The sequence below is a fragment of the Phoca vitulina genome, unplaced genomic scaffold (assembly GCF_004348235.1).
Source record: "Phoca vitulina isolate PV1807 unplaced genomic scaffold, GSC_HSeal_1.0 scaffold12, whole genome shotgun sequence".
Lineage (NCBI taxonomy): Eukaryota > Metazoa > Chordata > Mammalia > Carnivora > Phocidae > Phoca > Phoca vitulina.
Window position 1 is genome coordinate 7,462,081 of NW_022589715.1, and position 12,490 is coordinate 7,474,570.

Here is a 12,490-nt window from a genome sequence, read left to right on the forward strand (position 1 = left end):
TAGCAGGAGAGAGCACGAGCAGGGGGCGGGGTGAGGGAGAAGTAGGCTTCCCGCTGAGCAGGGAGCCCAATGGAGGGCCCGAGCTCAGGACCCTGAGATCATGACCTGAGCGGAAGGCAGGCACTTAACCGACTGAGCCACCCAGGAGCCCGAGTTTGTTCCTTTCTCTTTGCTGTGGAGTTTGAATCTGTGATTTTATCTCTGCTGTATATCTAATAACAATAGAGCTTGAGAATCTCTACATTTGATAAGTGGTTCCGTGGCAGATGACCTAGAGACACAGAGTTCTGAAGCTGTGAAAAAGGACCTAATAACAGTTCGATGGGTTCGATGGGTAGCGGGAGCAGTGAGCGTACCCCAGGGAGCCCAGAGCAGCCCCGCTGCAGCCAGGAGGAGGCACCCCTACCACAGCCAGCCCCAGATACCATCCTGGCAACCCTGAGCAGCCAGGATGAGACCCAGCAGCAGCTGCAGCCCCTGCCCTCGGTGCTGCAGACACCAATCCCGGCACCATGGGCAGCAATGCACGGAGTGGAGGCCAGGTGACCTCACATCGCTGGCGCATGCCCGGGGTGACAAGAAGGTCATCACAAGGAAGGTTTTGAGAACAGTCAAATGGTTCAGTGTAGGGAACGGATACGGTTTCATCAATAGGAATGACACCAAGGAAGTGTATTTGTACACCAAACCGCCATAAAGAAGAATAGGCCCAGGGAGTTCTTTGGCAGTGTAGGAGATGGGGAGATGCTGGAGTTTGATGTTGTTGAAGGAGAAGAGGGTGTGGAGGCAGCGTCAGCGACAGGCCCTGGTGGAACTCCAGTGCAGGGCAGGAAATACGCAGCCCACCATAGCCATTACAGATGCTCTCCACATGACGGGGGTCCTCCACGCAATTGCCAGCAAAATTACTAGAAGAGTGAGAGTGGGGAAAAGGAGGAGGGCTGGGAAACTGCTCCCGAAGCGCATGCCCCACAGCGCCGCCCTCTGGCAGGTGAGGGTTCCCACCTTACTACAGGCAGAGATCCTACTGGCCCAGACCACAGTTCTCCAACCCTCCTGTGCCGGGAGAAGTGATGGTGGGAGCTGACGATCAGGGTGCAGGGGAACAAGGTAGGCCAGTGAGACGAAATGTATCGGGGTACAGATCACGATTCCGCAGGGGCCCTCCTGGCCAACAACAGCCTAGGGAGGACGGCAATGAAGAAGATAAGGAAAATCAAGGAGATGAGACCCAAGGTCAGCAGCCACCTCAACGTAGGTACCACAGCAAATTCAATTACCTGCACAAATGACTGGAAAACCCTGAAGCGCAAGAGAGCTAAGAAACAAAAGCAGCAAGCAGATCCACCAGCTGAGAATTCATCAGCTCCCAGGGTGAGCAGGGTGGGGCTGAGTAGATGCTGTTTTACCATCTCTACCAGCATCATCTGCTTTAGTCGTCCAACACGAAGAAATGAAGATGAAATTCCAGCAATAAAAAATGAACAAAAGATTGGAGCTGAAGCCCTTCAGTGCTTGCTTTTTGCCCACTGACCAGATAAATAGAACTATCTGCATCATCTTTGTAGCATGGGGTTTGTATTATTTTTACCTAAAGACATCTCTTTTTGGTAATGACAAATGTGGTTGTTGTTGTTGTTGTTTTCAATATGCCTTCAAAGGTTTTTTTGTTTCATATCTAGTCAAGTTGAGATTTTTAAGAACCACATTTTTCATTTGTAATGAAAGTTTACAACTTGATATTTTTTTAAAAAGTCAACAAACAGCAAGCACCTGTTAATAAAGGTCTTAAATAATTGTCAAAAAGAAAAAAGGATCGATAACTGCTGTTAAGAGAGAAAGGCCCACAGAAACCTCTCATTTTAATCTTGCTAAGTCATCAGATGTTATGGGAGATTATTCCTATCTCAGTTCTGTCCTTGAGAAAGCACCGTTCCTTTTGTTACTGTAGATGTCTTTCTTACTAAGAATTCAGACAAAGATCAGAATGGTGAGTTAGAAGAATTAAATCTCTCACCAGTTGAGTTAGAAGAATTAAATCTCTCACCAGAAATATTTTTCTCTTTATTATTGATCAGTTAAGGTCTCTCATCACTTACTGAAATTACTCTCAGATGAAGATATATATGTCTATTTCAAACTGGAGGCTAAAACCTTAATCACATCATGTATGTAGTCCTTCGTATGGCAGCATAGTACTGTGAAACCTGACGGTAAAGACTGAGACTGTGGAATCTTAATAACTGATAAGAAAAATTATGATTGTTCCTTGATCTTTAAAATTTTTGTCAAATCATTCAAAGCTCTCTGTCAGTTGTAAATGTGTAGAAGAATGAAAAAAACAGTAAAATTAATATTTATTTAGTACACTGTAATTTGTAATACGAGAAACCCTAAGAATTAAAGTGTTTTATTTCTTTGTAAGAAGATGAGCAAGGGTCGTTTGAACAATGCTTTCCTTACTCTTCTCATATAATTTATGTGAAGGACCTTTTATATATGAAAGGAACTTTTATTTTATTTTATTTTTTAAAAGATTTAATTTATTTGACACAGAGAGAGAAAGCACAAGCAGGGGGAGTGGCAGAAGTATAAGCAGACTGCCCGCTAAGCAGGGAGCCCAATGAGGGACTCAATCCCAGGACCCTGGGATCATGACCTGAGCCGAAGGCAGACGTTTAACAGACTGAGCCACCCAGGCACCCCGAAAGGACCTTTTATAAATGAAAGACCTTTTCTGTGCCTTAGCAAACTATCATACTTCTTTCTAAATTTAGGTTAACTCCCAACAATTTAGTTTCTATGCTTGCAATGTTTGAAATATCTTTGAGAGTTCCTTTAATGTGGAGTATTTTCCTGGCATCACTTATTCTGGGACATGCTGCCAGTTCATGAACTAACAGGTGAGCACGGACCACTCATGGACAAACTTTGAGAGAAATGACATAACTGGTCATTGATCATGATGCACTTCTGTTATTTATGCAGTGATCTGTGGGCCAGTGAACTCGTAATAAAGCTGGTACTTTATGCAATTGTTCACGGTTAGTATACTGTAATTAAAATTTGAACTGTATTTCTGGGGAGTGGTGTTATTTAATCAAATCACCATAACTAAAATTCATGCACACTGGAACTGAGCAAAACAAGGACTGTCTCTGTGCGTGTATCTGTGTGGTTTTTTTTTGTATTACATTTTTCCCATAGGTCTGTAATAATCAAAACTAGGACTTGGATTCTCTCCGCATTTGATAAACAATTCAGTATTGGACAGCTGTCTCATTTAAAATGTATATCCACTCTATATCAAGGTAAATGAATGTTTATCAAGTTGAGTTAATTTGCATTTTTCTACTTTAAGATCAAATGAGTAGTCTTCAATATATTCTTGGTATATATGATATATGAGAGAATATAAAACTGAGGTGGTCCTATATAGATGTAAGTAAACATTCCTCAACTGAAGTTTAATAAAATAAGCAACATATTAGAACTCAGAACAGAGCACTTATTTTGCAATTAATTTAATTCACAGTCAGGCTTAATTCACAGAGGTGCTTAAATGGGTGCTTCTGCAGCCCATTTAGTATTATTCCACTTGGGAACAGTCACAGAAAAACTGTTAACACCTTAGGTTCCATGAAATCAGTGAAGAGGCAAGTGCTGGTATGCACAGAGCGGTCAAAAAACAACCACATTTGCTTTTTAAAAAATATTGGTTGAGTTCTAATTTTCAGCTCAGTATAAATCTATTTTCTCTCCTAATTTTTGCAAAAAGGTGAATGTAAAGTCATCATATTTTATATTATTTACCAGGTGTGGAACTATAAACATGAAATTATCCAATAAACAATTTCTACTAATTCATGGTTTTAAAAAATTTTCATAGATAAAATAACTTTCCAAAATAATCCCTCCTTTTGTTTCTTACTGTAACAGATGGGAAAATGGAAGTCATACTAATTTAATTTAATCCCAGAATTCTTAATTTGGCTAGAAAAACAGACAAGTTAATAAATATTCAAAACCTGCATCTTGAGTGGAATCATCTCTAAATTCCCCACAAATAAAAATGCCATTTTTGGTGGACAAGTTTATTTTATTTTAATTTTTTAAAGATTTTATTTATTTATTTGACAGAGAGATGGAGAGAGAGCACAAGTAGGCAGAGCGGCAGGCAGAGGGAGAGGGAGAAGCAGGCTCTCCGCTGAGCAGGGAGCCCGATGCGGGACTCGATCCCAGGACACCGGGATCATGACCTGAGCCGAAGGCAGACACTTAACTGACTGAGCCACCCAGGTGGACAATTTTAAAGAAACATTGATTTTCTTTTCTTTCTTTTTTTTTTGGCAAAACACAGAACTCTAAAACTTGAGGGTGATGAATGGATAAAGCAGAAAGCCCCAGGGCAAAACAGGAACACATACTTCTGACTGAGTGTTCATATGAAACTTCCTACTTTTAATTCTATATCTATCTGGGGGACTTGTCTTCATGGCAGGTTTATACCATTTTATTATGACAGTTTACACTTGATGGTACTCAGGAGCAGAGAAATGGAGAAGCTGACCAAAAACCATGACAAATCTCTCATTCCAAAATTTAGGTATTATATATTCTCCTGACCTCAGACCCTCTTGGCAGCAAAAATCCATGATGAAATATTTTGTTTTGCTTTGTTTTTAATGATTTTATATATTTATTTGACAGACAGCGACACAGCGAGAGAGGGAACACAAGCAGGGGGAGTGGAAGAGGGAGAAGCAGGCTTCCCGTGGAGCAGGGAGCCTGATGTGGGGCTCCATCCCAGGACCCTGGGATCATGACCTGAGCCGAAGGCAGACGCTTAAGGACTGAGCCACCCAGACGCCCCCATGATGAAATGTTTTGAATGAAAAATTCTACTTCTGTAATTAGAAGGCAACAAACATTAAGCCCTACCTTTTACAATTAGAATCGTTTCTAACTTCTCTGCATATCAGGGTGCAAAAGTCTTTATGAAATTGCTTTCAATTCTCTACATGTAGTTCACCTCCTGGTATTCAAATTCTAGCCCTCAGAATATTGGGTTCTTTCTTAAATAATACAATGTATGTGCCAATTTCTGCCTATGAGAAACAGCCCTTTCTGCTCATTTAATTGTGCTTAAAATGGAAAATATAAAACAGAAGATACAAACCCTCAATATTATTTGCGATGAAATCCTCTCATTTAAATGTATTTAAAACCAGATTCTAAACATTTCTACTTTTAATATAGGCACTATGCTGCACAAGGAACCAGAGTAGAAAGTGAAGAGTTACATTTTTTAATCCTAGCCTTCCTTGACTGAAGGTGGTACATAAATTGACCAGAGGAAATTTGTCCTTAATTAGGACAATCACAGGTCTAGCAACATCTTTTGCTTTATATTCTATTTTCAAAAGCTGCAGACATATTTTGTCTCCTATTCTTCTTAACCTTTAGCTACTTTTAACCTTTAAATAGGTACCTTGACTTTAGGCTGGTATATGTAATTTTTGAAGCGTTCACTATAAATCCAAGTTTCCTTTTCTTGCTCTCAAGGAATCTACTGTGTTTCCCCAGTGACAAAGTTTACCAATCTCTGGGGAGAGGGGTGGGGTGGGGGCTCTAAAATATCTTTCTGCATTTCAAACATTGAGTTGGGTGAGGTGATAGAGTATAATCATTAAACATGTGAACTCTGCAGCCAAAATACATAAGTCTAAATCCCAACTCCACCATTTAGTGTCTGTGAGACCACAGACAGTTACTTACTCTGTCAATGCCCTAATCTTTTCATCTGTAAAATGTAGGTGGTACAAATGTCTAGCATATGGAGTTTAAACAAGGTGATATCAAAGTATTCCTCACATATTATGCTCAATACATACTAGTTATTATTATTATTATAAAACATTTTACATTTGCTTCATTTTAAATTTTCCAGAGAATCTATAATTATATGTTTTATCACCCTGATCAATCACTTATAAAACATTCACTTATAACAAATATGGCTACCCCCAGAGTTCTCGACTTTTCCTATAAAAATAGATATGGTTGGAAACAACTTAAGAAGTATTAGAAAGCCTCTTCCAATACTTGAAGAGACTTTAGTTTTCTGTAAAGCACCATATGCTATAATTATTTTTCTGACCTGAATGTGACAATTCTGTTAAAAATAGTACAAGTTACATTAAAAATATCTTCTTATTTCTGTGACCCGGAGTCTCAGGAAAGAGTGTTCTCATTTCAAATAATTACTTTATATTGGTCATTCTGAATTCCCCTTAGGAGCATAAAATGAAGACTTTAAAAAAAATGCATTATGTACTGATTGCAATGAAACATTTTTTTTCCCATTGAGAAATAAAGTTCACCATTTCACCCAATAATTCTTTATTATGTAAAAAGCGGTGCTCTAAAGTAGAACTAAAAGATAACACATTGCATCATTTACAAAAAAAATCAGAAGAGAAGGGCACAGCCACTTCAAGTCATCAGTCTTTCCTCATACACTATGGTCATGAAGTCTTGTATTTTAGTTTTCCATCTATTACCTTGAGCATACAAAAGCTGCCCTTTCTTTTCAAATTCATACTGATGGAAGGAGAAATCATGTCCGAAGCTTAAAGATAAAACACAGCATTTGAAAAGAAGAGACAATATTATTTTGGCTGGACTTATATTTTTTTGATGTGAATTAAAAATTGAAATCATCCAACATTTGATATTTAGAGGGCGGGCAGTTAGTACAGAATAATGAGAATCAGTCGCTGTATATACATATATATATGTATATATATATATTCGTCTAAGTATATAATTTTCCAAAACAATATTTCAGGTGTAACTTTCAGCTGAATATTTAAAGTCAATTTGGTTGATTTTCCCCTTGGTTGTAAAATTTCAAAATAGACTCATATCGTTTCTGATAAAATGTCAACCTATTATATCATAAATATTTAGTCAGCATCTGACAGATGACAAACAACTTATCAGGCTCCAAGAAATTAAAAAAATGAGTGAAACACGCAATTCCCTCTAAGAGAGCTGAATCTTTTTGCATGTGAACTCTTATTATAAAACAAGAAACTTTAAGATTCTCTATTGAGGTTAATGTGGTTTTTTTTGTTTTTTTCTTAAATTTTATTTATTTATTTGACAGAGAGAGACACGAGAGAGGGAACACAAGCAGGGGGAGTGGGAGAGGGAGAAGCAGGCTTCCCGTGGAGCAGGGAGCCCAATGCGGGGCTCAATCCCAGGACCCTGGGATCATGACCTGAGCTGAAGGCAGCCGCTTAACAACTGAGCCACCCAGGCGCCCTGAGGTTAATGTTTCAGTTGTAATCTTGTTTCCGAATTATATACCTACTGTAATTAGTTTCACCTGTCTGACTCCTGCCAGAGGCATCATTGTGTGGTCATCTTCCGAGTAGGCTGTTCTTTGGTCTGCCCAGAAATGCTCACAAATTGATCAATGTAGCATTTTATATTTCTCTTGATGACATCCACATTTTTACATCTACTTGATTATATTCACCACCAAGACTTTATTCCCTTTATTTTCCAGAAATATTTTATGTAAAGAAATCAATAAATAATATATATATAATAAATATGTGACATAATTACAATTGTGTTTGATTAGGGATAAAATAATTAACCCAGCAACCAGGGTCATGCTTATGGTTGGACTAGTGACATAGAGCATGTGGAATGATCAGACAAGACATTTTGCAAATAGTTATTTGAATATTTATATATTATTGTTTATATTACATAAATAATATAATAATATATTAAATATTATAAATAGTCTCAGAGATAATTTATGCTCTTTTATAGAATCACGGGTTATTCAAACTCACACCTTCCATCATATGATTTTTTTAAAAAAGAAAACAAAAAGAAGAATATAATTCAGTTGTATGGAAATAAAAAAGGTTCAGGAAAACTCACATTTTGACGTTCAAAGAACCTTATTAATTTGCTAAGGCCTAATATTTCCTTTAACAGAAGTATTACACAACAACTATTCTGTGGTAAATATGGTCAAAAAGTTGGGGCACCTGGGTGGCTCAGTTGTTAAGCGTCTGCCTTTGGCTCAGGTTGTGATCCCAGTCTCCTGGGATCGAGCCCGGCATCGGGCTCCCTGCTCACTGGGAAGCCTGCTTCTCCCTCTCCCACTCCCCCTGCTTGTGTTCCTGCTCTCACTATCTCTCTCTCTGTCAAACAAATAAATAAAATCTTTAAAAATAAATAAATAAATATGGTCAAAAACCGAAAACCAAATGTAGTTTCAGTGGAAAAATGATGAAAATTAATTAGTATAACTCTGTTTCCAGACTTTTGTCTTTTTCTTTATCGTAATTTTCAGTACTCATCCTATATAAGTACCTGTAGTTTAAACATTATATCATTCTTAATTATGTTGAATAGAGTAATTCAAAGAAATACAAACAAAAATTAGACTTTAATTCATTTACCTCTCTTCACATAGTTATCAGAAGACTGAAGAAAACATCTCTATTTCCATTTCTCCATGGATAGGAAATCCAACTAGAAAGGAAGGCATTCAGGAAATGTTGATATTCTTAAGACAGTGGTCTTCCTTCTGTGTTTGCTTTCAAATTCTGCTCAAAGGGAAATTTACTAGTTTCTCCCAAAAGCCAGTCATCCCATATCCTCTCCCTAAAGCTGATTCTTTTATTTTCAACAATTTTAATTATTCCTCCCCATTCTTACATAAAAGAAAATACACATGAAAAGATTAATACCTATGTAACAGCCCTTTCTGTATAAGTATATATAAGTATATTATAAGTATAGTCAAGAATCTGACTAAATAAATATTTTCCTGAAATTTTTTCTTGCATGGTACTATTTTAATATGTAATACTTTGGCTCTTTATACCAAAAGAGATTGAAAAAAATTCTCAGTATTTTAAAACCTAAATTCATTATTTCTGGGATGATCGCATTTGAATGCTCATCTTTATTTTTCTAGTCATCTAAAGAAAAAAAAAAGCACCAAAATAATACATACACTCTGTGACATCTCAGAACAAGAGATAACTTCCTTTTGCATTTCTCTTGTTCTCCAATCATGGAAGATATTATGAATCTCAAATAAAATAGCAATGATAATAAACCAATCTGAGTGATCTTAGAAGAGTATCAACTCTTTAGGATGATTTATGAGTAGGCTTTTATAGGAATTCACTATTGGTTTTCTACTGATTGGTTTATGATTGGAGAAGACATACACCTAGGATCTAAAATTTAGAAGATCAAAATATAAAATGTTGAGTGTAGATGAATTTATCAATGTTGTGGGCAACTGAGTAAACTTTTCCTTCTTATTTCCATGGATGTTTAATTTATAAATACACAAATATCCAAAGCACTTTTTAATTACAATATTTTTACGAATGAAAAAATAACTATATCTTCCAGGAATCATTTCAGATAAACAAAAGTGAAGTTTCACTTGTAAGTATTAATATAAAGAACAGAAATTCTTCCAGTGTTATACAGGCAAATTTCCTATATTAATCTGAAAAAGTTTAAAAATAAATTGTATAAAATATGCTCACTCTTACTTTTATGCTTGTCACTGTTTTCCTTATATTCTCTTTTCAATTAATAGTATACTTTTAAAAAGTGGCTATAATAGGGGCACCTGGGTGGCTCAGTCAGTTAAGCTCTGACTTCAGCTCAGGTCATGATCTCAGGGTCCTGGGATGGAGCCTGGTGCTGGCTCTGCACTCAGCAGGGAGTCTGCTTCTCCCCCTCCCTCTCTCTCTGCCCCTCTCCCCACCTTGTACTCTCTCTGTCTCTCAAATAAGTAAATAAAATCTTTAAAAAATAAAATAAAAATAAAAAGTGGCTGTAATAATGAAATATATGTATGTGGTTATTCTCTGCTCCAAGTAGCTTCCTTTAAAATTGTCTGAATAATGGTTCAGTGAATTTGTCTTGCTGTCTAATAAATTATAGAAATGTAAATAATAATACTTGTCCATCAAAAATCAGTATTTAGATGTTAAAGTTCCCACCATTTCTTACAAATGTGATTTTCCTTCCAAGCTTCAGTAACTCTGAATGTATCTTATTTTAGATGGTGGTAAAACATGTCAGTTTCCTAAGATAACAGTGGATCTCCAGAAGGTAAGGAACATTACCAAATATCTAACACCCAGTGGTTCAAAAAAAAAAAAAAATCATTAAATTATAACTCTGCTCTTTCAAAAAATCCCATAAAATATATAAAAATGAAATGATTTCAAAGTGCTTGGTGATATATTGGGGCACCTGGGTAGCTCAGTCAGTTAAGTGTCCAACTCCTGGTTTAGGCTCAGGTCATGATCTCAGGGTCGTGAGATCAAGCCCTGCATCAGGCTCCATGCTCGGCACTGAGTTTGCTTCAGATTCTTTCTCTTACACCCTCAGTCTCTTCCCCGGCTCAAGCTCTCTCTCTCTCTAATAAACAAACAAATAAATAAAATCTTAAAAAAAGATGCTTGGTGATATAATCCTTTCTGGTTTTGGTCTTTACTCTGAGGAGGAAGTTTTATTCTATTGCTTGAATAGCATCTCAGAGTTGACCCCATGACAAAGGACAGAGTTGTAACTGGAACACCAGGTCTTATTTGACTGAAGTATTTTCTTTTGTGCTTTCGATTTTTCCACTGTAATGCAAATGTCAAGTGTTTTGTTGGTTGTTTCCCCCCAAAACCCAGTGGCTTTAGAGTTGGGAGAATAATTACAGCCACAACAGTGCATTATAACAGGATTTGAGATTACTCAGTTTTACCAAGAAATAAACCAGTCATTGGAGATCCTGCTGGCTCATTTAGATGACCTCACTTGAAAACTAAAATAAAGCCCTTCAGTAATGGACTTGTGGTTGTGGATGTGTTCCTGAGAACATGTTTTTAGGAGGACTACTATTCCAGAATGAAGTTGGCTCTTCTCATTTTTTATGAGCAGTAAAATGCTTTTCCTAAAGTTGAGCAAAGTTTTGAAGAGGTGATTTGTACAAAAACAAAGTATGTCTGAAGTCTCAAGTTAAGTGTCATAAAATGATGTCAACCAAGAAATTACATTTCCCATTTTATTTTCCTAATACTAGCTATATTTATAGAGAAGTTAGTATGCTCCAGTTACAAAACAGAAAGAGAACATGAGAAAATTAATGGTATCATTCACAAAAACCGAAAACAAGTCAGAAAAGAAGGATTCATTAAAATAATGCCTATATTTATCAACCCTTCTATTAAGCTGATATATATTAATTATCTAAAATCTGTTTTTTTAAAAAAGCGCTGGCTTGAAAGTGAAAGGACCTGAAAGTTCTTCATTAATCTAAAAACCATGACATTTTTCACAAGGAACAAATAAATCTATGGGTTTCAGTATCTTTTTTAACGACAATAGGGATATAATATGAACCTCAATAGAAGTATTCAAAGAGAACTTCCACATACACCTCTAAGATCACATTTACCAACCTACCTATATCTCTGTTATTATGGACAAAATACTCATATTCCTATACCTTATATTTAACCCTCTCTTGTCTACTCAGTTTCCCCTCCCTCTGCTTCATTATCAATTTTTCATCTTTGTTGGATCATTTTGATTAGTATAAAAACCTGATACCATATTAAATTTTATATTTGTGCACACATTCTGCTCCAGTTAATGCCCCATTTCTTTGCATCCTTCTGCAATAAAACTCATCGAAAATACTGTCTCCACTTGTTATCCTTCATTTACTCTTTAAGCCAGTATAATTAGACCTTCTCCCATACTACTCCAACAAACAGCTATTGTCAAGGTCAACAGTAGACCAACACACTGCTAAATCCAATGGTTTTACTTCTCAAGACAGTTGAGCATTTATTCCATCATAAACTCTTTCCTCACTTGATTTTCAAGACATCAATTTCTCTCAATTTTCCTCCTACATCCTTTATTGCTACTTTCTTTCCCAATAACCTGTAAATATTGGAAAGCCCCAGGATTTAGGCCTCAGACTTCTCCTTTACCTGCACTTAACTCCATAGGAGACCCCATTCACTCTTACAGTAAGTATTATTTATATGCTTAGGATTCCCCATTTTATATCTCTGAAGCTGACTATTCCTCTGAATTCTAGACTTTCATATACAACAAATTACTCAACATCAATACTTTGATATCTAATATTCATTTCAAATTTAACATAAATAAAACTAATCTTTTGATTCCTTACTTCTCCCAACAGCTCCTCCTCATCCACCCTACCTCATTTGGAGTATTCTGTTTCTTCTATTTCTTTCATACACCATATCCAATCTATCAGCAAATTCTATTGGCTTGAGCTTCAAAATAGATCTGGAATTTTACTCTCAGAATTTCTACTGCTACAAGCAAATTCCAAGCCATCACTGTCTCTTATCTAGATTACTGCAATAATTTATAACTGGTATCCCTGTTT

The 12,490-nt window shown here is 36.6% G+C and overlaps 1 pseudogene; it reads left to right on the forward strand.

Moving 5' to 3' along the window:
- The first annotated feature begins 330 nt into the window (after window positions 1-330).
- Window positions 331-1,533, forward strand: LOC116636405 (annotated as a pseudogene).
- Window positions 1,534-12,490: the final 10,957 nt, after the last annotated feature.